Here is a 24,042-nt window from a genome sequence, read left to right as displayed (position 1 = left end):
TGCAAAACAATTTACTTAGATCAGATTGCTATTACTCATTGCGGTGATAACTAGAGATGGTCACTGACCCCCGTGTTTTGGTTTTGGCAAAACCGCCCTTGCGTGTTTTGGTTTTGGTTTTGGTTTTGTTTGGTTTTGTTTTTGAAAAAAATAAAAAATTTTGGTCTGAAATAACCTAATTTAGTGCTCCATCAGCTTCTTGGATAAGTGAGGTAGTTCAAAAGCTAATAAATTATGACATAAAAACAGTATAATCCCTGGTAGGCCGTCCTTAATTCTAACACTTGCTTGCAAATTATACAGACAAACCTGGTTGTCTTCTGTCTCCATCTTTGACTATTGGCAATGTAGCCATCATCTTTGGGTGTATATTACACCCTCCACTTGTAGTTAAATAGAAAAAAATCAGCCTGCATTGACTGTACGTTAAATAGAAATGGACAAAGGCAGTTTGGTTTCTGTCTGCATCAGACCCCTCTCCACTACTAGTAAAATAGAAAACTATTCAGCCGTTATAGACTGTAGAATATAAATAGAAATTGACAAAGGCAGTTTGGTTTCTGTCTGCATCAGAACCCCTCTCCACTAGTAGTAAAATAGAAAACTATTCAGCCGTTATAGACTGTAGAATATAAATGGAAATGGACAAAGGCAGTTTGGTGGCAGTCTGTATCAGACCCCTTCTCCACTACGAGTAAAATAGAAAACTATTCAGCCACTATAGACTGTAGAATATAAATAGAAATGGACAAAGGAAGTTTGGTGTCAGTCTGCACCAGCCCCCCCCCCCTCCCCTCCACTTGTACTTAAATAGAAAAGAAGACGGCCTGCATAGACTGTCCAATATAAAACAAAATGGACAAAGGAAGTTTGGTGGCTGTCTATGACCCCCCCCTCCACTTGTAGTTAAATAGAAAAAAAGCAGCCTGCATAGACTGAACAATATAAAGAGAAATGGACAAAGGCAGTTTGGTGTCAGTCTGCATCAGACCCCCTCTCCACTAGGAGTAAAATAGAAAACTATTCAGCTGTTAGACTGTAGAATATAGATAGAAATTGAGAAAGGCAGTTTGGTATCTGTCTGCATCATCTTCATCAACATCCTCATTATCGCCCTCGTTGCCTACACAAATCTCCCCCTCATCCTCTTCTAATTCCAAAGTGGCATCCTCAATTGGTGTATCACCGGCTACACTCGGGCTGTTCAGGCACACATCAGCAGAAATGCTGAAATGGCCCTTCTTCATGGGTACACTATCAGAATGCTCACGATTACACATACCACCGTTGGATGGACTTTCCCCAGGGATTGGTGTGATTTTTGATTCTGAGCATACATTATCCTCTAATGCCTTACTGTTTTCTTGCAGCTCGGCTTTCCCGCGTAACAGTAGTTGTGCACCACTTTAGACTCCAAATTACTTGGTCTTGCTTGGTCACGAGTGACCGTACAAGAAGAAGACTCAGTAACATTTTTGATCTGGCACTAATAGAGAAAGGTGAAGGCCTCATTCTTTCTTTGCCACTGCGTGTGTAGAATGGCATGTTGGCAATTTCTTTTTTTATCGCCAGTTAACTTTTCCTCAGTTACACGTCTTTTTCGCTTCAACATGATGGTGTGTTTTTTTGCCTGATTTAAAAAGACTATGTACTTTTACATAGGCTTTACCAGATGACGTACTGGGAACACTACCATCAGGACTGGTTCCAGCACCTGCTTGCTGATCCTGCTCATATGTGGACTGCTTTGAATCCATTTAAATGAGCCCAAAGCACTTGTAGTGCAAAATATTCTATAGATAGTGCTGCTAGATATGACTTTTTGCAGCCAGAAAAATTATTGTTTCACACTGGGGAATATGGGACACCCCAAAGCACTTGTAGTGCAAAATATTCAATAGATTGTGCTGCTAGATATGACTTTTTGCAGCCAGAAAAATTGTTGTTTCACACTGGGGAATATGAGACACCCCAAAGCACTTGTAGTGCAAAATATTCAAAAAAATGCCTCCTCTATCCTCCGCTCTTCCTGCTCTAACAATTGCTAGAAGAATTGCTAGCAGAATTTCAATAATAATTGAAAGAATAAGGTATACAATAATTGCTCTGTCCCTGCTATACTACAGCCTGTGACCTAACCCTGCTCTCTCTCTGTCAAATGGCAATGGATTGCTGTGGAGGCGGGTATTTATGCATTTCAAATATCGCGAGAACCGAGCTCTGAGATCCGACGATGTCACAATAACGTTTTGCCTCGATTTTGAATCCGAATGGGCGGGAGAGTACCGAGCCTGCTCGGCTCGGTACTCGGATTGGTGAAGTTCGGGCGGGTTCGGATCTCGGGGAACAGAGCCCGCCCATCTCTAGTTGGGGATTTCAATAAACTGGGTAGGAATATTATAAATGGTTAAAAATAGGAGGTTCTCCCATCAGCAATTAACTAGTGTAAACTGACATTTTACAATGGACTTGACTGAGGAATCACATAAAATTATACAATCACAATTATTTTTTTTTAAACTTATTTTTATTTTTAAGAACAGTGTTTAAAAATAAGATGCAATTGTCAGTGCCCATAGTAACATGGCAATTTAAAATGAAATCACAGAGCAGTCACAGGCCAAATATACAGCGCAAGGAAACATGCAGTAGTGCTTACAGACAACTGGCATTAGTGAAAGCAAAATTACCATATATAAAATATGAGCATAACATGCAATAACATATTTTTGGGGGAGGGAGGAGTCAGAGGAGGGTGTTAGAGGGGGTAAGAGTTAACCGAGACCACAGGCATGGTGCTCTCGCAGCCACAGGGCCTTCATGGAGGAACATAATTGATGCTATACTACATGCATCAAGCCAAACTAAAAGCTTGAATTAAAGGAAAATATCTGAAATGTCTTGGGAAGGATCACTGCGGGTAGGCAGGCTATTATAGATTAACTAGCCACACTAAATTTGGGAACATTTGTGGGTCTTATTATTTAAATATGCAGAGATTTTTTCTATAGATGCCAAATATCAAATTTTATTAAAGAGATACTGTCTGGAGGGGGGATCTGCACATTTCTTTTATTTACCAACTTGACATCTGGGAGCATTTAGGATTTGAGTATTTATCAACACCCTCCAGCAGAAAACTGAGGAGGAAAAACCATGTACATTTAGAGATCAAAATTTTGGTAGTGTCGCTAATAAGGGTGGCCACATAATCCCAAACTGAACAATCTTTGTGCAAGACCATCAAATAAGGAGGAAGGACCCCACCTCGCCACAATCTCTCCAACATTGCTCACAGGTCATCCCGTAGATCTGTTTCAACCGAGTTGGAACCAGATACCGTCTAAAGTATATTTTATCGGAGTTCTCTTTAACCAGGGAAGAGACTGAATTCTTAGCGATGCTTTATCTCACTGTGGTCCATGTGTCTTCCTCCGGTGGTCTGCCGAAATCAACTTCCCATTTGAGTTCATATACAGGAATTGCAGCCTGATTAGTGGTGATAAGAAAAGTATAAAGAATGGAGATAATAATACCTTTCAGAAGAGGGTTGTGAAAACAAAGAGACACAAGTGAAGTTAGAGACCTCGTAATATCAGGTTTAGAAAGGGAATCACCAAATGCTTCACCCGTAAATATGTAAATGGAATAAAGAGTCGGAAATTTAAATTTCTCCTGTAGGATTTGCTAGCGGGACACAATGGCCAGAATCAGCAACATCACCCACCATTCTGATACCTCTCACCTGCAAAGATAGGAAGCAAGATAGATACACAAACTACTTTTAATCTGCTGTGAAATATGGGAAACATTGGTAGACAACTCTGGTCAATTGAGTGATGTATAGGATACAGGAAGTGCTTGCATAATTTACATATTGATGAGGTTGTAGGCAAACAAATGTATTTAATTAACGATCCATGCTAATAAAAACAAGCAGTATAATAAATACAGTGGGTTACTTTTTTTATCGTCAGATTTCTTTACAATGGAATATAAGTAGCCAACTTCAAATGTTAATTCCTATTGGCATTGATACATATATTTCTCTGCTCAAAACACATTTGGTTATGAAAAGTGAAGCCACGAATGGACAAGTTGTCTTTTCCAAAATGTCACAACACCAACAATGGAATTTTGAAGAGAATCCTGCTGAAAAGAAAGAAAACATTTTTTCAGAAAGGTAAGTAAATGTAATTATATCCCTACTACAGTGCTGTGCTGACTTCTCATTGAAAAGATACATTTTGTTTGAAGGTTTTTATTATTATTTTAACAGGTCTCTCAATAAACAATCACAATAATCCTTATATTTTTTTGCCACTGTCCATAGCTATACATCAGTACTTGTAAATGCATTGCCTAGTTTTAAGGTAAATGTTTAAACAAAATTTCATTTTGATTATATCAAAGGTTGTAATGTTATGCTGGAGAATTTATTAGTTTATTCAACAAGGTAAATTGTATGTAAACGTTTTGTTTTTTTATACATAGCTCTATGTATACTTCTTATCTTATAAATTAGTTAATTTTGTGAGTCCACTAATATATTTTTATGTTCATGAGTCAGATATGATTTTGTATTTTAGTGATCCAAAAACATATTGTACAAAAACAAAACTAATGCTTAGTTTTGAAATTGATTCAAAGTAATACATACATGTTTTTGAGTGACCAAACTATTGCAGTAAAATGGTAAACAGTTAAAATATAATAGAAACATTTGCTATGATTTAACTATATGCTATTACTTTGTTTTACAGATTTGAAAAATTAAGCGAAACACATGTCCCTCTTAAGCAACCTACTTATTGGCATTGGGTAAAGACATTCCTTCAATTGTCCAACACAATCAGAAGACATGTTATCAAAACATTTAACCTCAGGGAAGGTAAAGTTTTAGATACTAATTTACATCAATGGTCACATGTGCTATTATATAATATGTGATGCCTGCCAACTACTCCAATTAGGCTATAATATAAACGCACATGAATACTGTAATTATATAAGTAAACTGGCAATCATTGTGCCACACTATATGGGGAACATGCCCTAAATGTAGCTTAGGGCTATAAAAATTGAATGTGTTTGTACACTATCAAATGCCTGGCTGAAGTTCATTATACTGTGCAAATGTATGTCTTAGATAAAAATATTTAAATAAGAATGAATATTAGTTTGTCATTTTCTAAATGTGTGAATGGAGGACAGCTAGTTTGACAAAACCAAACTAGAGTTTGGAAAATTATATGTTAGGTAACAGAACTATGATTTTTTTCATCTGGAAGCTGATTTACATCTAATTTAGTTTGCTCACTACTGTATGGTTAAAAAAAACAATAATAATAATAATAATAGTAATAATAATAATAAAAATAATAATAATAATAAGCAAAACCATTAGCTTTCACTGCAAAAAATGTAAAAGCCACAGAAAACACATTTTTCTCAGAAAGATTAATTACTAGCTTTTAAAGTTAAGTACAGCTGCGAGTATTGTTACATACTGTATATAATTATGCTGTTTTTTTCTGCAATTTGAGGATTCATTTTATTTTCAATATTTTTTTACAGAGGCTCTAAAATATCTGCAAATAATAACTGCATTTTTAAAAAACATATCTGTGGATGGAAATAAAATGAATATCATTGTTACTAGAATAACAGAGGTAAGACCTTTGCAAATGGTAACAAACTGCATTGTCACTTGAGATTGATTTTCCTATTTAGGCGTTTTAAATTGCTATGATAATGTCTACTCCATTCTCTTCATTTTAACATTTATATGGCTGAATTGATGGTTTCTTGAGGTTGCTGCACATTATTTTCTGAGTTGCTCCTTTTACAAAAATAAAAGGTAGTAAATGTAAAAAGCTGTGTTAACATGTAAAAAATAAGATGGATGAGAAGATTATACTTGGCACTTTAGACTTATAGATAAGGGTTGTTTGCGTCATATTGAGTACCATGCCTAAAATATATTAAATTACATAAAAAAATACCCATATTTCCTCACATTGCTCTTGGTATCCTCCATTCTCCTCCCAATTTGTTTAGCAGTGATTGTAGAAATACTAAATGATCATGTCTGTGTATATGAAATTGTTACTGGACAGCAGCATTTGACTTTGTATCTTTGTTTTTTTTTCCAGATTTTTGGATGATATGTTATTTGTTAAATAAAACCCCCAGACCCAAATGTAAAAAAAATCATCTAATTCTTTAGGATGGCAATTAGTAAATACATTTCCACATATTTAGCTTTTGGTTTTAGAATAGTATTTCCAATGGTATTATCTAATTTTATAATTATGTTTTTTTATTATCTAAGTTATTGGGTTTTTCAAAATACACATATACTAGAGGCATAAACAGAAAACACAGTAGTTACAGTTAACAGAATTTGAATTGATGTGAATCAAAGTTAAACTAAACTAAGGCAAATATAAATATAAGAATAGAAAATTAATCTAAAGTGTTGCTCAGAGGTTTAAACTGTCTTTAGAGGGATTTAAGGGCTAGTGATCCAGGGATCACATATATTATAATATGTATTAGTGTTACCTGGGCCTAGTACTACTGACTATTCTTGAATTGCAAATTCTGTTCAGCCTGCGGAACTGGCGTTGAAGTGGTGGAGATTCTCCAGCTATCAGCAAATATTTTTTTCTGCCACTGATGTTTCCTGTAACATAGAGCAAAACAAAAAAATGTGAAAATAATTATTTTTATATTCATGATTCTGGACAAGTTGCATAATATATTCCCGAAATTCCTTTCACTTTCTGTGGCTACTATTTTGATCAAGGACCGATGACTCACATTTGACAGTCCTCCCACTTCTCATGTTAAGACCATTTCATACTGTAGTCTCCTAATTGACTGCTTATTATAAAACCTGTTTTTAGTTGCTAGGTTCCACCTTCCTATTAACAAACATTTCAATGAAGCTGCTGGTTAAATTATTGCTAACTGAAACTCGTTGTGGAAAAAATAATAATAAGGTGTCAAATTCAGTGGGCTAATTACACTGATTCAAGGAACAAAAGGACTTTTTCCAGTCTTTAAGTAAAATGAAGTTATAAGCTAATACACAGTGCAAAAATAATCACAAGCATATACATTTTGGAACAAAGCTTTAAAGCAAATAAAAAAGAAACCTGTTAAAAAATCATACTTTTGATTTCTCATTAACATTACTATTAACATTTACTTCATTTATTTCTTATGATTTAGATGCTTCTGAATGTGAATTCCAGCTCATGTGAGAATGTATTTGAATTACTTAAGATTCATTTCCAGCTTCCAGAAGATATTTCAATTACAAAGGATCTTATTTTGCTGATCTGCTCATACTTTGAATCATTTAGCTTGCCAACTGTAATAGATAATTCAGAAATGATCTCAGAGCCTGTGAGTATATTTTCTTGTTTGCATCTTAAATTTCATAAAATATTGTTTTTCTTAGTTATGAAGTGCTTTTAGGTATCAGACATCTGCAGTGATTACAAACATGCAATTACATTTAATATGTAGCAAAAAAAAACATATTTCTGCATTTATTATAGTCAATAGCATAAATACAATATTTTTAGTTTTAAACTTCTATCATTAATATGCACCAAAGTATATTATTTTAAAACTAAATTTTAAACTGAATATTTTTATTAAAAATAAAGTTAACGGTCATTTTTGTTGCCTAACTCCAGACAACAATGAATGCTTTTCTGTAGGGCCATAATCCCACAAGCTCACCTGTTTTTTTTTTTTCCTATAAAATAAAGTGGACCTGCTAGCTACACACAATTAAGGCAGAAATTTTAAACCAATATACATGATAATCGCTTAGGAACCAGTGTTATATGAATATTAGCAGGCCTTATGAATGTGTCACAAAGTGCCACAATGATGGCAGTTCAACCTCCTGAATTTATAGTGGTTTTGTTTAGTTCACATTTGGGCTGATGCAGTGTGAGATGTGAGCTGCTTGCAGGGGATAGCTAGCAATTTTTTTGCCCAGGGAGCAAAACTTGACTCAGCAGCCAATTAGGAACATTTTAAAGGGGAAAAAAAATGCAGATGGCCCAGAGACCCAGCCCAAGGTAGCCCACTATGGGACCAGACCGGGGGCAGGTGCCACCCTGCCCCCAGCCCAGCCTGTCCCTGGCTGCATGTGTTGTTGATGCAGAGGTGGAAGCATCTTGTGATGTGTAGGGATCTGCCTATGTACATGTGAGGAAATTTACCTCCTCCTCGCTCCTGTGTTCTGTCTTATCAGCCGTGCGGCGCTTCCAGGTGCGCGGCGGGGCTGGTCACATTATCGCTCGGCAGGGCTGGTCACATGATCCCGCAGTGGGGATTTTGAATCCCTCCTTCCTGTGTAAAAGAAATGCTCTGACGCTAACCTGTGTCCAAGTAACAGGTTACTTACCTACTGACTGAGGTCTGTTTGCCCTTGTGGTTCTTCTGCCTGCTGATTAAGCTCCTGTGTAACAGACCCGGCGTGCCTGCTGTTTATTCTCTTTGGATCTCTCTTCTGCAAGATAGACATCTAAACTGTGTACCAGACCCGGCTTGCCTACTGACCATTCTCCTTGGATCATCCCTGTGTAAGGTCAGACATCTGAACTGTGTACCACACCCTGCTTGCTTACCGACTACCCCTTCTGGATCATCCCTCTGCAAGATTGACATCTGTACTGTCCATCTGATCTACTCCAGCATCTCCTAAGGTACTGCCTTTTGTTTATTGCACCGCTGCCATTTCTCCTATCTGTCTCTCACGTCTAGAGGCCGAACCAAGGGCTGCGACCTGCAGTCTCCCATCCTACCTTGTGGAAGTTCTTGGGGATGACCAGGGGTCTGTTAGGCTCCCCGCCATGCTAGGCCAGAGCCAATCTAGACTGAGGGAATATCTCTGAGCGTAACAGTACAGAAAGAGTCATTTTAATAGCAATGTACTCCCATTTTCGAAAAAAAAACTCTGCCTCAGCCCCATAATGTCTGCCTCTTGTCTGTAGGGAACAACAGCTCTTTATTTTTGCAGTAAATCATTATTTTTATTCATGATAAATGACAAATTGTCAGCATGCAGACAGGAAATTATTTATTTAACAATATCTGTTGTGCAACTGGTGATTTTATAGATAGTAACATAAATATACAAGTACTGTCAATTATTGTACAAATGCAGCAAGTCTATGAGATTTTTATGAGTAATTGTGCAGACAAGTACTCTTAATTCTGTCACATTTCCAGGTACAAAAACACTAGAATTATTAAAGCTCAATCATTCACCTGCTGACACAATGCTTTGATGAGAGGACACAGGGTAGTCATACTGCAATTAATCCCTAGCAGGCCATAACAAGACATGTGTCAGCATCGTAGTAAAGTTTTGGAAGGGCCCCCAAGTACAGCCCAAAACTTACATAAACCTCCTGCACTTATCGTAGTTACGGCCTTGACTATTTGGTGACATGGTATTCCCTTTCACATTAATGTGTCAGCAAGGAAGCAAATGGGGATTTGGGCTCCATTAACACTAGTGCTTCACACAGCTCTACCATTAAGTGCCTGTCTGACACCACTGTAATGAAAGTCAATATAAGTAACTAGAAATTGTGACTTCACAATGAAAAATGGCTATATTAAGATAGGGTGAAAAGACTGACTAGTGCAGCAAACATGTATTTTGGAGCAGTTAGTATGTTTCAATAAATACACTGTTTAATATTGCAAACAATTGCCAGTGCATTTCTACACCTGTTTTGCCTTGGTATTCTTACACCTATATAGTTAATGATGACAATGACAAGTATAGAGAAAAATGTGTTTTTACATTACTCTGTGTGGTAAACATATACTCTAGTAGAGATGCAATCTATTGCCTGGGTATTTGTACATTTAGAAAATGGTGCTAAGTGCATAAAAATATGTTTTGCCAGTCAGTGCTTTGTAAAGCAATACACCTGTTCTTCTACGAGTACAGAAACAATGGACTTTGGATTTATTATAGTAGTGAATGAAATACAGAGGGAGGTGAGCAACCCCAGTAGATTGTGAGTGATTATAAGAATAACTAAGGCACACACTGGCCTGATGATTGTACGAAAAACCTTCAATCAACCGACATCCGACTGGTCAGATATTGTATGAATGTGTATAGCGACACGATGATCTAAAGTCATCCCAAAGTGCCGATCATCATTTCATTTGGTTGGTCGTACTGTTTAATATTTTCCGACCAATCACCAACCGATCATGTAGTGTGTATGCACTCATGCTCACGATCTCCATAGAGTTTACAGAGTTGGGCTCTTTTCAGCCAATGCTAGCAATAAATGTAGAGTGTTGTAGAAGGAATAAGGAAGGAATCGTGAGCATGAGTGCATACACACTAAATGTCGGCTGATTAAAGGTATTTCCTGCAATCATTGGGCCAGTGTGTACCTAGCCTAAGGAGAATGTTAAAAAAAAGGCAAATCAGATTTTGTTGCTGAACTGTTTAGTTGGCTATGTAGCAAATCCAGGATGTCTCTACAAATTGTCTTAGTTTGCACCATTCTACTTAGGTGGCTCACCTTCAAGAAGCATGGTTTAGCCTCATTTATGTTTAAATTATTCATGAAGTCAGGGGACAATTGGTCCGTCTTTATTACATGTGGCACTTTTGTCTGTGTGAAAAGGTTTATATTATAGCTTGGAATGCACCTAGAAATGCGTATCTCTATAGAAGTGCATATAAAAAGTACAAAGTGTGGCCCAAAAAAACAGGGAAGACCACAAGCTCTGAGCTGGTGCAATATTCCTTTTATAGTCCTTTTGTGCAGTGAAAGTGACCATTGGCCTGTTTGTACAGTGAGATACTCTCCTAAAACTGCTTCATCTCCACCCCTTCTTCTCATTTCAATAAGCTTGCTCCTCAAACTAAAATCTTAAATAACACAATACCTACACTGTACTTCAAAAGGAGTGAGCTTACTCCTTCCAACGCCACAATTCCAGTCACTTTCTACCAAGGATGATATATAAAATGCAGACACTGACCCCTTTAAATATTGATATCGGATTAAGGTCCTCTCTATAGTGCTAGAGTCATCATAACACAATAATATGATTTTTTACATTTCTGTACAGTACTTTATAATTTATTGACCTGTTAATTTGGATAATGAATATAAACATCTATTTTTACATTGCTGATACATTACAATGATACTCAATATTTTATGCAGTTCATTTGTAAGTGTAATCCAGATTTATAGTGCACTAGCATTGATTGATCTGATTATTTAGCAAAATTAATTTAAACCTATATTTATATACTGTAGACTATTTGTCTTGGAAATCAATACTTTATTTAATTATTATTTATGTTTAGTTGTATCAGCACTAGTACTGATTGACCTGTTCAATTAGCACTAGAGATACTCGGGCTCAGTTTTCTGAAAATCGAACCCACCCGAACTTAGGGGATCCGAGTAGGCTCGCGAGCCGGCTCGGTACTTTCCCACGTCCTCGGATCTGAATCAAGGCAAAATGTCATTGTTGCATTGTCGGATCTCATAGATTATGGATTCCATAAGTACCTCCCTCCTCAGGCGATCCAGTGCCATTGCTCATACAGAAACAGGAGGGGTAGCATTGTTCTTGTCATTTGACAAAAATTTACTAGAAATGACTGGAAATTAATGTTATTGAGGTTAATAATAATGTAGGAACAAAAAAAGAACCAAATTATGTGATTTTAGCAAAAAAAAAAATGGAATTTTAGAAAAAACATAGGGATCCAAAACCAAAGCCAAACCAAAATACGTGAGGGCGAATTTGCCAAAATCAAAACCAAAACACGAAGTTAATCCAGATCCAAAACCAAAACCAGATCACAGGGGTCAGTGAACATATCTAATTAGCACAATGAATTTAACATTGTTTTTTTCACATTGTGGGACATACCAATTTAATATGCTAAGAGATGGCTGGACATAATCAGTAGGAAACTAGTCCAAGCTTTGTCAAGTTAAGGCTGGCGTTGCATGAGCATTGGCGTTGCATTACCAAACTACATGTCGAAACGCAAATAAGCAAAATGCATCTGTGCTTGAACTTGAAATGCTGTTCAATTGTGGAATACCCATTTTAAAATGCAGGCAGACTCAGGGGCTCATGTAGAGTTGCATGTACACTGTGTTTTCAATGTATAATACACATATTTACTTCTGCACATGCCCACAAAGCACTAGTTATCACCCCCTAAAATATACAGCCTGGGCTGGTTCCAATAAAATAGGAAACAATAAGGCATAAAATCCCCCAGCACTGCAAACAAAATCAAACTTTAATAGATTTCCCCTGTAGTCTCGAAAATGTATCCAGCACATAAACTCCCACTGCTGGAGGAAATATATTAAACATTATCTTTGCTAAGATTGTGAGGAGAGTTGTGATAGCAGAGGAGAAGAGATTTGTGAATTTTCTAAGATGAGTGAGGTATTTGTTTATCGATTTGTAATAGTTATCCTGTCCTTTTTTTGTAAAAGGATTGTGCACCAAGTAAAACATAGGGTAGGGCACAGCCTGGAAAACAACCACCCTCCAGAAAACAAAGATAACAATTATTTTATAATTTAACCAAATTGCACCTTTTACAAACTTATCCGCAATGTTAAAAATAAAAAATTATTTTTTTCACAACATTTGCAATATTTTTTTATTCTACGTTAGGTCACCTGCCTCCCTCCATGAACAGTCATGGCCAAAAGTTTTGAGAATGACACAAGTATTGGTTTTCACAAAGTTTGCTGCTTCAGTGCTTTTAGACCCTTTTGTCAGATGTTGCTATGGTATACTGAAGTAAAATTACAAGCATTTCATAAGTGTCAAAGGTTTTTATTGACAATTACATTAAATTTATGCAGAGAGTCAATATTTGCAGCATTAACCCCTCATTTTGAAGACCTCTGCAATATGCCCTGGCATGCTATCAATCAATTTCTGGGCCACATACTGATTGATGGTCGCTCATTCATGCCTAATCAATGCTTGGAGTTTGTCAGAATTTGTGGGTTTTTGTTTGTCCACCCACCTCTTGAGGACTGACCACAAGTTTTCAATGGGATTAAGGTCTGGGGAGTTTCCTGGTCATGGACCCAAACGTTTGATGTTTTGATCCCCAAGCCACTTAGTTATCACTTTTGCCTTATGGCAAGGTGCTCCATCATGCTCTAAAAGGCATTGTTTGTCACCAAACTGTTCTTGGATGGTTGAGAGAAGTTGCTCTTGGAGGATGTTTTGGTACCATTCTTTATTTATGGCTGTGTTTTTAGGTAAAATTGTGAGTGAGCCCACTCCCTTGGCTGAGAAGCAACCCCACACATGAATGGTCTCAGGATGCTTAACTGTTGGCATGACACAGGACCGATGGTAACACTCACCTTTCCTTCTCCAGACAAGCATTTTTCCAGATGCCCCAAAAAATCTGAAAGAGGATTCATCAGAGAAAATGACTTTACCCCAGTCCTCAGCTGTCCAATACCTGTACATTTTGCAGAATATCAGTCTGTCCCTGATGTTTTTCCTGGTGAGAAGTGGCTTCTTTGTTGGCCTTCTTGACACCAGGCCATCCTTCAAAAGTCTTCGCCTCACTGTGCATGCAGATGCACTCCCACCTGCCTGCTGTCATTTCTGAGCAAGCTCTGAACTGGTGGTGCCCTGATCCCGCAGCTGAATCAAGTTTAGGAGACGGTCCTGGAGCTTGCTGGACGGTCTTGAGCGCCCTGAAGCCTTCTTCACAACTTTTGAACCTCTCTCCTTGAAGTTCTTGATAATCCGATAAATGGTTGATTTAGGTGCAATCTTACTAGCAGCAATATCCTTCCCTGTGAATCTCTTTTTGTGCAAAGCAATAATGACTGCACATGTTTTCTTGCAGATAACCATGATTAACAGAGGAAGAACAATGATTTCAAGCACCACCCTTCTTTTAAAGCTTCCAGTCTGTTATTCTAACTCAGTCAGCATTACAGAGTGATCTCCAGCCTTATCCTCGTCAACACTCTCACCTGTGTTATCGAGAGAATCACTGATCTGATGTCAGCTGGTCCTTTTTTTGCAGGGCTGAAATGCAGTGGAAAAGTTTTTGGGATAAAGTTCATTGTCATGGCAAAGAGGAACTTTGAAATTAATTGCAAGTCATCTGAATACTCTTCATGACATTCTTGAGTATATGCAAACTGCCATCATAAAAACTGAGGCAGCATACTTTGTGAAAAATAATATTTGTGTCATTCTCAAAACTTTTGGCCATGACTGTGTATTATACCCTAGAGATGTGCGTTGACCCTTGTGTTTCGGTTTCGAAACTGGTGTCAGTTCTAGACCAACTTTGTATTTCGGTTTTGCTACTGGCTTTGTTAAACAAATGTAAAAGATTTTGGTTTTGGATCTGGATTTAATTGAAAATTGTGAAAAATAGGTAAAATAATATCTTAGTGAGCTGTTTTTGCTCCTTTATTACTATGTATTGCAATAACATTAATTTCCAGTCATTTCCACTCTATTTTCTATTGATGCCTTCTCAACGGTCCCAATTTTCACCAATTTTGGCCAAAGTCTGCAGTGAGCTGTCTTAATGAAAGATTTTGTAACTTTTCCAACATTGCATTTGCTTTCTCTGATTCAATTAAAAAAACAATAAACTGCATAGTATTGATATCTCCATATCATTGCACCCAAACCCCCTTTGTATGTTCAGACTTACTATTACTATAATTGAATCAATAAATAATCACTCAGATACCAACGCAAATTTGGCAAAAGGTCACAGTTTTTATTTAAACGGAAATGGTGGCGACAGAGCAATGCAAGTCAGCTAACAACTAATAGCAAAACCAAACAGTGGAAAATCAGATTGCTATTACACCACTGTTCCCAGGATATAATCCTTTATCATGTTACAGCTTCCTAGTAACTGATCTTAGAACCAGCGGGAGAGTTCTCCACCTAAAGCAGCCGCTTTTCCTATGGAGCCGGACATACTCACAGGTACTCTGATGCCCCTAGGACTTAACTCTACGTAGTAAAAGCTTATGAGCAGAAACGGGGTCAAGAGCACGCCCCCCACGTTCACTCAGGAGGCAGCAATAATTTAATTATATCAGCACGCCCAGGCTGCCTGTCACTAGGCGAGAAGCAGCAGCAGTGAGGGGTGTCCCGATTGCCCTGGCATCAGAGTAAGTACACCTCTTCTTGGGGTCCGCCTATGCTGCAAGTCTCGGGCAGTTTCCATTACCCCGGGTTGGATGAAGATTACTCTGTGGCAATGATTTTTCCGCCCTCCCTCCCACATAAATATTTACGAGTCGCCTGGTTTCAATCAGAAGGGCAGCATTATGGCGTAAACCTTCATAACTCCAAGGACAATGCCATCTTGAGTTTCACCATTTAATACTATTTCTTCTCATCATTGATTAAACGTCTACTAATGCTGCTGTGTGTAGTTGTCCACTGTTATCTTAATAAAGGATTTTGTAAATCTGCCACCGGTGTATTTGCTTTTTCTGATTCAATTCAAAAAATAATTAACCATACTTTACAGTTCTCTAACTCAATCACACAGCATAAATCATCATCCATCATATCTTAATCTATAGATGTATTCTTTGCCAGGTCCAAAATCAGTCTTGTTAATTTCTCAGCATGTTGACTTTCAATTGCATTGTATGTGTAATATGGCTTTTTTTATGTTCTTAATGCAAAGATAGCTAAAACCGCATGTGGAACATACCTTACCTGTCAGAAGCATTTCTACAAAATCTGCCAATTGTCATATGGTTTAATGTGCGGTTTTGCAAACTACACATTCATACATTGCACTGTTTCTATACTTACCATGACCAATTATTTGGATGGGGGTTTCAAACTATTCGGTTTGTATAATATGCTGCTTTATGTAATAAAAAGGTGCAGTTTTTCAAAACCGAACTTTGATACAATTCTCTCCACACCTCTTTACATTCCTGTGCATTATAGGATTGATAAAACATTTGGGGCCTGATTCATTAAGGAACTTAAATGCCGAAATGTGCTGTATTTTGCGTAAAATTGCTGTGCGATTATTCAGAAATGGATTATACGCCAGTGAATGCTAGTGCATCCAATTCATCTTTAAACACAAAGAACACTTCTGACTTCCTAAGATTTTAAGGGTGGAATGGGGGGGCTTATGTACATAGACAATGTACAGTAAGGGCGTGCCAAGGTTGAGCGCACGCATGTCCGTCTGATTCAAGCACTGGGCGTCTCTAATTTACGTGATTTTCAGCCGAATCGTAATCACCAGCTCAGGGCAGGTGTAAGTACCAAGTGATAGTCATAATGGTCGCATATGTTTGTAAGAGCAACTGTAAAAATGCATTTTATGTACAGTAAGCATTAATAACATCCTGATAAATGTTATTCATGATTAAAAAAATTAAAGATACTTTTTTAAAATATTTTTTCTTTAATGATTATAATACTAACAAATGTTCATGTATTTAATATATTTTTATACTTGGTGCATATTGAAAGGACTTCATATCTACATATGCATTGTGCAAATCCTGCAGTGTGTTGTGTCTCTCTGCATATGGCAATTTCCATATAGGCAGAGCATAATTACACCTGTATTCAAATAGAAACGGTTCTAGAGATCCTCTTCTTGTTGAATATGGGTGTACCTGCTGCATTTTGCGTCCGTGTAAAATAAGGATGAGCGGACTCGGATTCCTGGAATCTGAGCCCCCCCGAACAGCGCGGATCCGAGTCAGATCCGAGCACTGTCCGGGTATTCCCGCCGATTCCGAAACTTAAAACGAGGCTCTGAGTCATAATCCTGCTGTCGGATCTCGCTATACTCAGAACCTTTAAATTCCCCGCTTGCCGCGGCCATCTTCACTCGGGCATTGATCAGGGAAGAGGGAGGGTGTGTTAGGTGGTCCTCTGCCCTGCTATTTCTGGTGCTGTGCTGTGCTGTGCTGTGCTCTGTCCTACTGAGTCCAGTGGTGCTTTTGGCAGTGCTCTGTCCTGCTGAGTCCAGTGGTGCATCAGTCCAGTGCTGTCCTTGCTGAGTCCAGCGGTGCGTTTTGTCCTGTGCTTTGTTCTGCTAAGTGCATATTTATTTCAAAAGTATTAAAAATTCTTCCATAAAAAGAAAAAAAAAAGAAAAATTCTACAAAAATCCTTTTAAAATAATATAAAAAAAAAATGAAAAAAAGTCCTTGCTGAGTCCAGTGGTGCATCAGTCCAGTGCTCTGTCCTTGCTGAGTCCAGTGGTGCATCAGTCCAGTGCTCTGTCCTTGCTGAGTCCAGTGGTGCATCAGTCCAGTGCTCTGTCCTTGCTGAGTCCAGTGGTGCATCAGTCCAGTGCTCTGTCCTGCTGAGTCCAGTGGTGCATCAGTCCAGTGCTCTGTCCTTGCTGAGTCCAGTGGTGCATCAGTCCAGTGCTCTGTCCTGCTGAGTCCAGCCAGTGGCGCACGCAGGGGGGGTTTCTGAGTCTCTAGAAACCCCCCCCTGCGCTAACTAAGTGGCCACTATCCTATACAGCAGCCGCGGCGCTGTCAAAGAAGCGTCCGCGGCGGTGCTGTATTGTATACAGCACCGCCGCGGACGCTTCTTAGACTGCGCTGCGGCTGCTGTATAGAACAGAGCTGGCGAAACGGAGCTGCTGCGCATGCTTTGTTTTGCTAAGTGCATCTTTATTTTAAAAGTATTAAAAAATCTTCCCAAAAAATTATAATTCGACAAAAATCCTTTTAAAAAAATATTAAAAAATATTCTAAAAAGTCTAAAAAAAATTATTGCAGTCCATTAACATTAATACTGCAATCTATTAAAAAATGTTCACTGTTCTTGCAGTATTTAAAAAATAGTACTGTAATACAACGTGTGCTGCATATAATGGAGTACCAAAATTTGGGGGATAAAGTAGGGAAAGACCAAGACCCACTTCCTCCTAATGCTGAAGCTGCTGCCACTAGTCATGACATAGACGATGAAATGCCATCAACGTCGTCTGCCAAGGCCGATGCCCAATCTCCTAGTAGAGGGCATGTAAGATCCAAAAAGCAAAAGTTCACTACAATTAGCAAAAAAAGAAAATTGAAAACATCTGAGGAGAAACGTAAACTTGCCAATATGCCCTTTTACGACACGGAGTGGCAAGGAACGGCTTAGGCCCTGGCCCGTGTTCAGGACTAGTGGTTCAGCTTCACCCAAGGATCTAAGCCCTCCTCCTCCCCCCCTCCAAAAAATTTAAAAGAGTTATGCTGTCAGCAACAAAACAGCAAACAACTCTGCCTTCTAAACAGATGACATCACAAATCCCCAAGGCGAGTCCAAGGGTGTTGGTGGTTGATAAGCCTGACCTTCCCATCACTGTACGGGAAGAGGTGACTCCATCCACCATTTGCAGCACACCCTCTGCATATGCTGGAAGGATCACCCACAGTGTAGATCCAGATTTGGATAATCAAGGTGTCAATGTTGTACACCGGGAGGAGGCTATTGATGTAGCTGGCGCTGTGGAGGAACTTGATGATGAGGATGCTGATGTGGTTATTGTAAATGAGGCACCAGGGGGGAAAACAGCTGTTGTCCATGGGATGAAAAAGCCCATCGTCATGCCTGGTCAGAAGACCAAAAAATGCACCTCTTCGGTCTGGAGTTATTTTTATCCAAATCCTGACAACAAATGTATGGCCATATGTAGCTTATGTAAAGCTCAAATAAGCAGGGGTAAGGATCTTGGCCACCTAGGGACATCCTCCCTTATACGTCACCTGAATAACCTTCATAGTTCAGTGGTTAGTTCAGGAACTGGGGCTAGGACCGTCATCAGTCCAGGGACACCTAAATCCCTTGGTCCTGTTGGATACACACCACCAACACCCTCCTCGTCAACTTCCTCCACGATCTCCATCAGATTTAGTCCTGCAGGCCATGTCACCAGCCAGACTGAGTCCTCTTCAATACGGGATTCATCCGAGGAATCCTGCAGCGGTACGCCTACTACTGCCACTGCTGCTGTTGCTGCTGGTAGTCGGTCATCTTCCCAGAGGAGAAGTCGTAAGATCGCTACGTCTTTCACCAAACAATTGACCGTTCAACAGTCATTTGCCATGAGCACAAAGTAAAACAAAATTAAAAAAAATTAAACAAATTAAACCAAAAGTATAATATAACTTATAAACACTACACTTAAAAGCTTGAGCCTTTAAATGAAAAAGTCACTCTTCATTGCACGAAGATTTGCAACAGGGACAGTTTTTTTGTTTCCAAAATCAACAAATAACACTTCGACCCTGTCTGTCTTTAACATACTTGATGGGATCTCAATGATGAATGGTCTGTACCATGGTTGGAGGAGGTATTGTGGCCCCGGTACCAAATTGGGTACCGGGGCCACTCCACTACGCAGTCCAGATAGAGGCGTATCAGATATTAAAAAACGTTGACTGTTGCTGCCAAATCCAAAATTAATCAAAATGACCTGTCATCGTCTAAAACAAGAGGTATTGACACGCCCGAACTACACCCTGTATATGCTGCAGAGGATGTAGGAGCAGACAGCTGTGCAGTGGAATTGAGACCATTTGAAGGCAGAGGTATTGTGGCCCTGGTACCAAATTGTGTACCGGGCCCACTCCACTACGCAGTCCAGAAAGCTACCTCGGTGCAACGTTTTGGACTAAAAACAATATTGTGGGGTGTGAGGTGTTCAAAATAGACTGGAAATTAGTGGAAATGATTGTTATTGAATGTTATTGAGGTTAATAATAGTGTAGGAGTGAAAAACAAACAAAAAACTAGATTTTAGCACTTTTTATGCTTTTTTTTAAAATAAATCAGAACCCAAAACCCTAAATCAGAACCAAAACCTTTCGTCAGATGTTTTGGCAAAACAAATCAGAACCCAAAACCTCAAGCTAATCAAAACCCAAAACACAAAACACAAAACACTAAAAGTGCCCGGTGCACACCCTTAGTGTAAAAAAAAATGCAAATTGCATTCGCTCTGCATCTCCACTTTTTTAAACCCACAAGTTAGTAAATATACCCCCTGGAATATAAATATAGTGAACTTTGTTTTTTGTGCTATCATGTTGTATTGTATCATTAGTATTTAATGTTTTTATTCCATTTATTTCAGAATTCAGAACAAGAATCATTAGTAAAAGAGTACTCTGAATGGCAGAAAATAAACCATCTTCTTCAAGAAAACATGAACTTGAGTTCCAAACTAAGCCATTTGTGGGATTTCCAAATGACAAAGGAATATTATTTAGATGCATTTCAAATAAAAAATATGACATCATTGTAAGTAAAGGCATTTATTTTGAATATACAGGTTTTGGTTATACAGAGGATGCAGTAGTTGCAATGCTCTTTCCTGGAATCACTCAATGAAGAAGAGGCAGGAGAGGGCAAAAACTTCTTAATGTCCTCTTGTCCTTTTTCCATTCACACGCTTAGGGCTATATTTATTAAACTGCAGGTTTGAAAAAGTGAAGATGTTGCCGATAGCAACCAATCAGATTCTAGTTATCATATATAATACATTCTACAAAATGATAGCTAGCATCTGATTGGTTGCTATAGGCAACATCTCCACTTTTTCAAACCAGCAATTTAGTAAATATACTCTCTAGTCATGATGTCACTGTGCTAAGACAGTGATTGCAGGAAGAAGCTTGGGTGATGCAATCAACTATTTTGCACCGCAGTTGGTGGCTAGAGGGAATAGAAGTTAGAGGCCAAGAGGAGCAGATGAACCTTATATCTGCCAACACTAGCATTGCCAACCCTGATATGAGCGTCTTGTTTCATGCCAAGAGCGGTCCTCTCATTAGTTATACTTAACGTACACTTTCTGAGCAATTAGTGCTTTACAAGATCATAAATCTATTATGGTGTTAAAATATTTATCTGTAAGTTCATGTTCTTTGTAAGTGAGGAGAGATGGGAAATAAGAACTCAGCTGTATTCAGGGAGGAAAAGATGCAAGATCACAGGAAGAGCAGAATATTTAAAACTCTTGTAAGGAATATTTGCCTCATTGCACATTTGGTATGGAAAATGCTGCCTATTTTGCCTGCAGAATTTGGCCAATGCCAAATGGCCTGTTCCCCCAGAAAACTTGATTTAAACAAAATGATTTGTATAAAAGTTCCTTGCTATTTTGCTCATCACTAGTCACAATTAACACATTCAACTCACAATGGCACATTTTACCTTGCTGCAGTAATTAGTTATATGTAACTATTAACATTTTAGGTCCTGTCCATTAATCTATGTCTGTTGTATGGGAAATGGGACTTTCTGTGCAGACTTATTTAGTTCCTTTTTATATACAGGATTGTAGAAACTGCAGATAATGCATAGACTTACATCATTTTCATTTGAGTACCATAAGTTCCTTTACAGTCTAATGGCTATTTAAGGCAATGGTTATCATTGGCAATGCCTACAATAATAACACCCTGGGGTAAATGTATGAATCTCCGGATTCTTCATCTCCGGCGTGTTCAGCCTCTTCAGCGCTTAAATTTAAAGCGGCGCTGCATTGTAAAGGGAAGTTTCCCTTTACAATGCAGCGCCGCTTTAAATTTAAGCGCTGAAGAGGCTGAAGACGGCGGAGATGAAGAATCCGGAGATTCATACATTTACCCCCCTGTTGTTTACTTTAAATGATCAATGGCAAATGCAGGACTTCTAGAGGTTGGTTTACAAATACTTGATTTTAGGACAAAGAAGAAAACCCCACTTGCCTAATTAATAATATAATTAGGAAAGTATACTGTAATGTATATAAAAGTAATAATTTTTGTTAAATAAAATAATAATAATTAGGTGTTCCGTAAGCTGTAAAATTTCACATTAATGTTAACCTCCTTTCATCTTGACCATCTTGCCAAATAAATACAATACCTTGTAAGTTAATACTACTCTACAAAATACACATTAATCTTCCCTAACATGCAGTAAAATAAAAACAAAATCAGCTAGTGTTACAATTAGTCACCCAGCACTTCACATCACTCTCTGCAGACAAGAAGCTGCACATGAGCATAAGTCACTTACTTTTAGTGTGTTTGCTTATTTCCTTAACATTAGAGCTAAAACATTAGTAAAAACCATACAATAAAGAAAAAAAAAAAGTAAAAATAATAACGGTGGCCATTTTGTACAAGCCTTAGTTCATTAAAACATAGGCAGATCCCCACAATAATGAGTCTTAGGAGTATATTTGCTTAACTGCAGGTTTGAAAAGTGGTGATGTTGCCTATAGCAATCAATCAGATTCTAGTTATCATTTATTTAGTACATTCTACAAAATGACAGCTAGAATGTGATTGGTTGCTACAGGCAACATCTCCACTTTTCCAAACCAGCAGTTTAGTAAATATACCCCTTAGACTGCAGAAAGCATTAGTTTTTGTTTTTAATTCAGGCACTAACTGGGAGGTTCCTAGAAACTTCTTTCTTCTCTTGTAAATCACAGAACTGTTGTGACTTGATTGTGGTGGTGGTGGTGGTGTACTGGCCAATGAGAACACCTCCCCCACAAGTGTACCCCTGATTATATGCTATGTTGTAACTGTTAATGGGAACAATAAGATGATAAGGAAGAATTTAAAACTATACACTATATATATAATACTTTACTGTGTGTTTACTAGTGTTGTCTGGGCTCACTTGCTTAACACTAAGAGGCTTTGGGCTCAGAAGTGATCAATACCATGTATAGTACTGTGCATACTGAACCCTGTGGGTTGGGCTTGGCCCTTTAAAAACAGACGGTATTATTAATGTCTTCTTTGCATATCAGCGTACTGTGCCATTCACCTGTGCCGAGTCTGCCAAGTGTTTCTTGCTATTCTGCGCCAATCACCATCTTTGTCAGTAATTTATGTATATTGTGTCATTTATTATTTGCGCCAGTGACTTTCCATGTTTTACTATTCTGCCAGTAATCTACAGCATTATCATCATTGTGCCAGATTATATCTAGAGAGGCTCAGGCTCGGTCAACTCGAGAACTGAACACACCCGAACTTAGCAGATCTGAGTACCGAGCTGAGCTGGCTCAGTACTTTCGCACACCCTCGGAATTAAAAACGAGGCAAAATGTTATCGTTACATCGTTGGATCTCACGAGCTTTAGATTCTATAAGTACTGCCTTCCACGGTGATCAAGCGCTATTTCACAGAGGAACACAGAAGGGGTAGCACAGTTCTTGGCAGTCTCTAGTGCAGTTGAGTAGCATCATAGGTAGAAAAGAAAGAGGAGGGGTAGCAGTGTTCTTAAAAGTCTCCAGTGACATTCAGGATAGCGCCATTGCTCCATTGCAATTGTCATTACTGTAAAAGAAATAATAGACCTGGCAGGCTTGCTCTTCTAAATCTGCAGTCACATTGTACTGTGTTATATAGGTAACATACAAAGAGGAGAGCTCCATTACTAATTGTCATTACTGAAATACAAATAGGTCTGAGAGGCTTGGGGCTAGATTTACTAAGCTGCGGGTTTGAAAAAGTGGGGATGTTGCCTATAGCAACCAATCAGATTCTAGCTTTCATTTATTTAGTACCTTCTACAAAATGACAGCTAGAATCTGATTGGTTGCTATAGGCAACATCCCCACTTTTTCAAACCCGCAGCTTAGTAAATCTAGCCCTTGGTCTTCTAAATCTGCAGTCACATTGTACTGTGTTATATAGGTCAAACACAAAGAGGAGAGCTCCATTGCTCCTTTGCTAATTGTCATTGCTGAAATAGAAATAATAGGTCTGGCAGGCTTGGTCTTCTAAATCTGCAGTCACATTGTAAAGTGTTATCAAAATGGATTCACAGCAGTACACAGAAGACCAGGAGCACCAAGCAGCTGCTGGCACCAGTCATGATGATAGTAATCCCTCTATGTCATCTGCTAAAGCCTATGTAAAAGTGCATAGTGCTTTTAAAATGGAGAAACAGAAATGTAAAAAAACACCTTT

At 38.4% G+C, this 24,042-nt stretch overlaps 2 long non-coding RNA genes across 2 annotated transcripts in view; both read left to right on the top strand.

Annotated features, from left to right (window-relative positions):
* Positions 1-3,989: 3,989 nt before the first annotated feature.
* Positions 3,990-5,644, top strand: LOC142157722 (uncharacterized). The gene is made up of 3 exons (XR_012692585.1): positions 3,990-4,183; positions 4,764-4,891; positions 5,578-5,644. It is a non-coding gene; the product is annotated as an uncharacterized LOC142157722 (long non-coding RNA).
* A 1,710-nt stretch (positions 5,645-7,354) lies between these two features.
* The window catches only part of LOC142157721 (uncharacterized), a 37,124-nt gene continuing 20,436 nt past the window's right edge, over positions 7,355-24,042 (top strand). Inside the window, exons 1-2 of the long non-coding RNA XR_012692584.1 lie at positions 7,355-7,416; positions 20,195-20,361. This is a non-coding gene — a long non-coding RNA (uncharacterized LOC142157721). The remainder of the gene's footprint in view (positions 7,417-20,194; positions 20,362-24,042) is intronic.

Source organism: Mixophyes fleayi, chromosome 5 (genome assembly GCF_038048845.1).
Source record: "Mixophyes fleayi isolate aMixFle1 chromosome 5, aMixFle1.hap1, whole genome shotgun sequence".
Classification (NCBI taxonomy): domain Eukaryota; kingdom Metazoa; phylum Chordata; class Amphibia; order Anura; family Limnodynastidae; genus Mixophyes; species Mixophyes fleayi.
Note: the sequence above shows the minus strand (reverse complement) of the source record. Positions and strands in the feature narration are given on the sequence as shown.